Source organism: Asparagus officinalis, chromosome 4 (assembly GCF_001876935.1).
Source record: "Asparagus officinalis chromosome 4, Aspof.V1, whole genome shotgun sequence".
NCBI lineage: Eukaryota > Viridiplantae > Streptophyta > Magnoliopsida > Asparagales > Asparagaceae > Asparagus > Asparagus officinalis.
Genome location: NC_033797.1, coordinates 9,864,602 through 9,872,415, shown reverse-complemented (window position 1 = coordinate 9,872,415; position 7,814 = coordinate 9,864,602). Strand labels below are relative to the sequence as shown.

The 7,814-nt window shown below is 42.0% G+C and overlaps 1 protein-coding gene across 7 annotated transcripts in view; it reads right to left on the bottom strand.

Annotated features, from left to right (window-relative positions):
* Positions 1–7,814, bottom strand: part of LOC109836572 (WAT1-related protein At5g64700-like) — a 28,769-nt gene that overhangs the window by 9,968 nt on the left and 10,987 nt on the right. For 6 of the 7 annotated variants that reach the window (XM_020404520.1, XM_020404516.1, XM_020404517.1 and 3 more), the window contains one exon: positions 607–760. The gene's annotated coding sequence lies outside the window, so the exon portion shown is untranslated. Of the gene's footprint in view, positions 1–601; positions 761–7,814 lie in introns of all 7 variants that reach the window. The other variant, XM_020404515.1, reaches the window with a different exon arrangement.

Here is a 7,814-nt window from a genome sequence, read left to right as displayed (position 1 = left end):
GACTCTTTAGTGAATACACCAAGTTTGCAAGCATAACAAAAGTGCTTACACCAACACATCCTGCAGTCTCAATTTTGAACTCATTGAGCCATGATCATCGATGCAAGTAAATGACTTATTGATTACTTAGGAAAAAATTACATTCCTTTGCTTGGGTAGTACCAGGGCATGTTTGGCAACTTGAGTTAAATCGATTTAGTGGTAAAGGATTAATCCAAGTTTGGCAAATAACTGGAACAGGACTTAAACTGGTTTTGTTAGGCCAACTTTTTTGTCCTTTAACTGGGGAAGGGTTGTTCCAGACTCCCCACACCCACCCACCAGCACACATGAAAAAAAAAAAAAAAAGAAAAGTAAAAAAAAAAAGACCATCCCCCAGCAGCCATAACCAAAATTGTTTAGGCTGGTTCCCGAAATGGGAGGAGTTGCGAAACCGGCCGTTATTTATGAAATGCAAGCATATCACACACGATAATCAAACTCAAAAGGAAAATAATTTCTCCTATCAATTAGTGTAGTACTATTTATGAAATACATACATATCTCACACCATAATCAAACTCGAAGGGAAATAAGTAGTGTTGTGGTCAAATTCATTTACATTACATGCTATTGCGAGCAGTTCTTCATCTCAGTGTAGCTTCCATTTGTTCAAATTCCTCTTAACTGCAATGGCAACAGTAAAGCACTGAAGGGCACTGAAGAGGTTTAAAAATGGAGCGGACCAAATCCATGATGGATATCCCTTCATTAACATTCCCTGTAAATAGAAATATAATCATTCAGTATCTTAAGAAATTAAGGATTATTTGCAGATAGACACCCAAATTGCAGATAGAAAACCTGTTGTTTTATTGTTGCGAACAGACCCCCTGAGTGATTTTTTCTGACTCTTTTTACAGTTTTACCCTAGGGAATGTTTGGTTGCTTTCCTTCATTTTCCAAATACCCACTTTCCTTCACTTTTTAGTGTTTCCATCACATTCTTGGAAGAGTGTTTCTTGTGTTTGTTTCGCCAAAAAACATGGGGCGTAATTACTTTCCATCACTTTCATTAGTTTGGTTCAATTGAAAGTAGTTGATGTGTGAATTGATTCCCTCTTTTTTTTAGTGTTTGGTTCAAACTAAAAAATAGAAGAAACCATGGTTGTGGTCACTATGGTGTGCTTGCTTACCACCCAAATTGATACAGGAGATCTACAACTCGACGGCTCGAACCAGAGGAGTCGACAACAAACTAGACGAGATGAGATTCCGAGACCCCAATCGACAAGACGAGATCCCAGTCGAGACCCCAGTCGACAGGACGAACGACACGCCCCAGTCGACACGAAGGGTGGTGTTAGTCAACACCTGCCAGTCGACACGTCCCAGTCGACACAAAGGGAGTCAGTCGACACATGTTAGTCGGCTCATGTCTAGTCCACACGAAATGTGTTACTACTCGCCACGTCTCGTGTCGACTCGGATTTCAGATTAGGAAAGAGTTCATTTTTTTATTGTTTCTTTTTCGGATTTGGTATTTTCCTTTTGGACTTAGAGTTTTCTTTTGATTAGAGTTAGGATAGATTTAGTTGGCTATAAATATTATTTCCTTTTGTAAATTATAAATCAACTTTTCATTTATTCTATTGAGAGAATTTTTCTCCTTGTTTTCGTTCTCAACTTTGAGAAACTTAGAGCTTGTGGATTCAAGCTCGTGAATTACCTGCTGTTGTCAGAGCTCGTCGGCATCAGAATGATATCCGATCGGCCTCCTCGTTTCTACATCTGCGTCAAGTGGTATTAGAACTTCGGCTTCAACATCCTCGACAATGGCAGATGACGGTGAGAATGAACTTTCTCTACAGAATCTTTCCGCAAGGATGGATTCTATGGATAGAAAATTTGACACGTTGGAGGCGTCACTTCAGAACCTTCAACAAGCCATTGAAGGACTTACCCTTCACCTCAACAATAGGAATAACTTCACCGACGGTCTTCACCTAAGCAAACCTAGAGTTAGGCTACCCCGACATTTACCCCTGTACAATCCCTAACCCCCTCCAGTTCATCCCCTCAATATCAACCACGTCCAAACCAAACCCCTCCATATCAACCCCCTCCGTATCAACCTCCTCCATATCAACCCCCTCAACATCATAGACGATATCCTAACCAACCCCCTCCACATGATGAATCCAGTGACGAAGGAGCAGACTATGGTGCCCAATTTGAGGGACCATCCCTCCACATGATGAATCCAGTGACGAAGGAGCAGACTATGGTGCCCAATTTGAGGGACCATGGTACGACAACGTCTCGAGCAGAATCCAGTGACGAAGGAGCAGACTATGGTGCCCAATTTGAGGGACCATGGTACGACAACGTCTCGAGCAAAGGAGGGTGATCTTATGGCAGAGGTCGAGGCAGAGGCTTCAACCCTCGTCGTAATTATCACCGACAGGGCAGACATCATCACGACCAAGAGTACCAGATATAGGTAGAACTCCACTCATTTTGAGGAAATCTAGACATAGAGGCTTTCTTGGATTAGCTATATGAAGTGGAGAAGTTCTTTGAGATGGCTAATATGCCCGAAGAAAACCAGGTGAAGTTTGTAGCATATCGTCTTAAAGAGGAGCCGCGGCATGATGGGATCAGACTTAAAACATTAGGCGACGACAAGGTAAGCAACCAGTTCGGATTTGGCGACGCATGAAACAATTACTCCTGGCTAGGTTACTATCATCCGACTACCAACAGATCCTTTACAACCAGTTCAAGCAATGCCATCAACGCATCAGATCAGTAAGCGCCTACACCGAAAAGTTCTTCCGTCTTACTTCTCGTTGCGATTTATCGATGAGCGAGGAACAACTCGCAGCCAAGTATATCGACGGTTTAAAGTACTCAATTCAAGAGAAGGTGGTCATCCACAATGTATACTCCGTGGACAGCCTACAATATGGCTCTAAAGGCGGAACGGTTGGCCTCCAAAACACCACCTTTTAGGCGAACCGATCAGGAAAGTTTGGTCGAGAAGGCAAGAGGTGAGTCGGCAGGGCCAAGGACGACTGATCGGTCTAATCCACCACAATCAACTAAGCGGTCGACAACTCAACCACCACCCCAAACGACTCAATCAAATCAGTATGCTAAGCCGATTGCAGGAAAGTGTTTCCAATGTCTCCAACCAGAACACAAGTCCAACGAGTGCCCGCAGCGACGAAAGGTTAATCTAGCGGATTATGAAGAGGCAGAAGACGGACACACAACATCTGACGAAGATTATGAGGAAGAGGTTGCCGAGATTGAGGGCGATAACGTGTCGTGTGTTGTTCAACGACTCCTGTGCGCCTAGAAGACTCCAGATTCATCACAACGACATCAAATCTTCTTTTCTAGGTGTTCAGTCAACAACAAGGTGTGCACCCTCATCATTGACAACGGAAGCTGTAAGAATATTGTGTCGAAGGCCTTGGTGGAACACTTACCAACAGAAACAAAACCCGTACCTTATACTATAGGATGGATCAAGAAGGACCCCTCTGTTAAGGTGACTGAATTATGTCGTGTGCCACTATCACTAGGGAAGACGTATCATGACTCTGTTACTTGTGATATTGTGGACATGAATGCATGCCATGTATTGTTGGGGCAACCGTGACAGTATGACGTCGATGCTAAGCATGGCGGCAAGAAGAATGGATATTCTTTCGTATGAATAATAAGAAGATCATCCTACCACCTATTCCACCTTCTCCAAAGCACCCTAAAGATCAAAAGTCCAAACGAATATCTCTTTGCAACAAGGATAAATTTCTAGCCGAGTCAAAGGAGTTAAAACAGAGGTTTACCTTAGTAGTGAAGGAAGAAGTGAAGACACTCATTGAGATCACAGAGAAGATGAGGTCACTGCTTAAGGACTTTGAAATTTTGGTTCCTAAAGAGCTGCCAGAGGGACTTCCTCCCATGAGGGATATTCAACACCACATTGATTTCATTCCGGGTTGAGTGCTTCCTAATCTTTCTCACTATCGTATGAACCCACAGGAGAAAAAGATCCTACAGGATACCATTGAGGACCTCATTAAGAAGGGTCACGTTCGAAAGAGTATGAGTCTATGCGCAGTTCCAGCACTGTTGACACCAAAGAAGGACGAAAGTTAGCGGATGTGTGTGGACAGTCAAACCATTAACAAGATCACAATTCGCTACATGTTTCCATTCCTCGGTTAGATGACATGCTAGACCAGTTGGGAGATGCGAGCATCTTTTCGAAGATCGACTTGAGGAGTGGCTATCATCAGATCCGAATCCGACCTGGTGACGAATGGAAGTCTGCTTTCAAAAACAGTAAGGGTCTCTACGAATGGTTAGTGATGCTTTTTGGGTTATCGAACGCTCCAAGCACCTTTATGCGTTTGATGAACCAAATTCCGAAGCCTTTCTTGGGAAGATTTGTAGTCGTCTACTTTGATGACATTCTCATCTATAGCCAAGATGAACAGGAGAATATGTTGCATCTCTGAGAAGTTTTTCGAGTGCTAAAGGAGAACGAGCTTTACATCAACTTTAAGAAGTGCGTGTTCTTGACGACTCAGTTAGTGTTCTTAGGGTTTGTGGTAAGCTCGCAAGGGATCCAGGTTGACGAAGATAAAGTCAAAGCAATCAAAGATTGGCCGACTCCGAAAAGTGTTACTGAAGTAAGGAGCTTTCATGGGTTAGCATCTTTTTATCGATGTTTCATTCGCAATTTCAGTTCTATAGTTGCTCCCATGACGAATAGCTTGAAGAAGAAGGGTGTTTCGAGTGGACCGAAGAAGCAAATGCAGCTTTTGCCCTTATCAAGGAGAAGATTACTACTGCACCTATATTAATGTTTTCAGATTTCGACAAGCTCTTTGAATTTGAGTGCGACGCGTATGGTGTAGGTATTAGAGCAGTCCTCTCTCAAGAGAAGCGCCATATTGCTTTCTTGAGAGAAAAGTTGAATGAAGCTCAGCAGAAGTGGAGTACTTATGAGCAGGAATTATATGTTGTTTATCGTTCTTTGAAGACTTGGGAAAGTTACCTCATTGCTAACGACTTCGTAATTTACTCCGATCATCAGTCTCTTCAACACTTCAAGAATCAATGGCATATCAACAAAATGCATAGACGTTGGGCTTCGTATTTTGAGTAGTTTAATTTTACTTTGCGACATAAATTAGGAGTCGACAATAAGGTACCATATGCTTTGAGTCAGCGGGTATCCTTGTTGAGCGTGTTGCGAGGTGAAGTTGTTGCTTTTGACTGTTTGAAAGAGCTTTATGTTGATGATGAAGACTTTCAGAAGATTTGAGCAAAGTGTTCGACAAGACAACCCGCAGGAGATTATATTATCATGAACGACTTTCTGTTTAAAGGAAATCAGTTTTGTATTCCCAGAACGTCATTAAGGGAGAAGATAGTTCGAGACTTACATGGTGACGGGCTTGTTGGACACTTTGGGCGAGACAAGACTGTATTGACTCTTGAAGAGAAATACTATTAGCCAAGTTTGAGGAAGGACGTGACAACACTTGTGAGGAGCTGTCAAGTGTACCAAATTACAAAGGGACAAGTGCAGAATACTGGTTTGTATACTCCTCTACCTGTGCCCAAGGATATATGGGAAGATTTGAGTATGGATTTTCTGTTGGGACTTCCCCAAACACAAAGAGGTGTGGATTCAGTCTTCCTGGTAGTGGATCGTTTTTCTAAGATGACTCACTTCATCTCGTGCCGTAAGACTTCGAATGCACCACATGTTGCACGGCTATTCTTTCAAGTGGTTCGGCTACATGGAGTTCCTAGTTCGATTGTTTCGGATAGGGATACTAGTTTCTTGACGAGTTTTTGGAGTACTTTATGACGATAATTTGACACTTCATTGAAGTATTCTAGTACAACACATCTTCAAACGGATGGACAAATAAAAGTGGTCAATCGAACCTTAGGAAATTTGATTCGATGCATATGTGGAGAGAAGCCAAAGATGTGGGATCAATCTATCCCTCAAGCTGAATTCACCTACAACTTGACTGTTCATAGTTCCACAGGTATGTCTTCTTTTTCCATTGTTTACAGGAAGACACATCGATATTTCCAAGATTTATTGAAGTTGCCGACAAGTAGCAAGGTCATCGAGGCAGCAAGTTCATTGGCCGAGAATGCAATCAATATTCAGGAAGAAGTGCATACAAAACTTGAGCAAGCCAACGCAAAATTCAAGGTGCGAGCAGACAAGAAGAGGCGATTTAAGGTGTTCAATGAAGGAGACATGGTGATGGTTTACTTGCGGAAATAACGGATGCCGGCTGAAACTTATAGCAAGCTTAAGCCGAAACGATATGGTCCCTTCAAGATTCTTAAGAAGATCAATGATAATGCATATGTAGTGGATCTTCCTGAAGAAATGACTATGTCGACGATATTCAACGTGGCGGATATTTCTGACTGTCATCCTTCAACCGAGTTGTATTCAAGTGATGCGAACTCAAAGACGAGTTCTTTCTAAGAAGGAAGGACTGAAACAGGAGATCTACCAAACTCGACGACTCGAACCAGACGAGTCGACAACAAACCAGACGAGACGAGATTCTGACCCCAGTCGATAGGACGAGATCCCAGTCGAGACCCCAATCGACAGGACGAAACGACACGCCTCAGTCGATACGAAGGGCGGTGTTAGTCAACACCTGCCAATCGACACGTCCCAGTCGACACATGTTAGTCGGCTCATGTCCAGTCGACACGAAAGACGTTACTACTCGTCACGCCTCGTGTCGACTCGAATTTCAGATTAGGAAAGAGTTCCTTTTTTTTATTGTTTCCTTTTGGGATTTGGTATTTTCCTTTTAGACTTAAGAGTTTTCTTTTGATTAGAGTTAGGAATGATAAATTTAGTTGGCTATAAATATTAGTTCCTTTTGTAAATTGTAAATCAACTTTTCAATTATTTTATTAAGAGAATTTTTCTCCTTGTTTTCGTTCTCAACTTTGAGAAACTTAGAGCTTGTGGATTCAAGCTCGTGAATTATCTGCTATTGTCAGGGCTCGTCGGCATCAAAACGATATCTGATCGGCCTCCCCGTTTCTACGTCTGCGTCACAAATAGGACAAAATTATTGCGAAACATAAGTGGGGTGAGAATACCCACCATTTGAGAGACTAATTTCAAAATATGAACATTTGAGTGAAAAATTGCAAGTGATTAAAGATTTGGGGGACTAGTTTTAAATTTAAGGGGGTAATTTGCAAAATATTTAGAAGGGACTAATCTTTCAACTAATTATGGACATTTAAGGGGTAATTCCAAACGTCTAAAGATTTGATTAGACTACTATTAATTTGATGAAGTAATTTTGAAAATTTAAAGGATTTGAGGAAATAATTGCAAGTATTTATTAATTGACTAACTAATATAAATATTTGTGAAGTTGAGGGACTTTTATAAAAAATTATCACTACAAAATAAGCATACCATTGTTAAGTGAAGCCAAATTCCTAAAACCCCAAAGTTCAGGCGTATTTATGAAATGTACCCTAAAATGTACTTATAACACCAATAACCAAATCTCCCAATCCCCTTCCCTCTTCTGTTGACTTCCTCCTAATCAAACTCCGCCAAATCCCTAAAAATCTCAAAATTTCCCCCAAATCATTACGACCTAGGACATGATCCCAACCTCAACCTCCCCTACTTCGCCATGAACTACTCCATCGTAGTCCTCCTCGTCGTCTTCCTCCCTCTCCTCTGGCACCCGATCTCCCTCGTTGTCTTCCTTGCTTCGACGACCGCTGGCTCT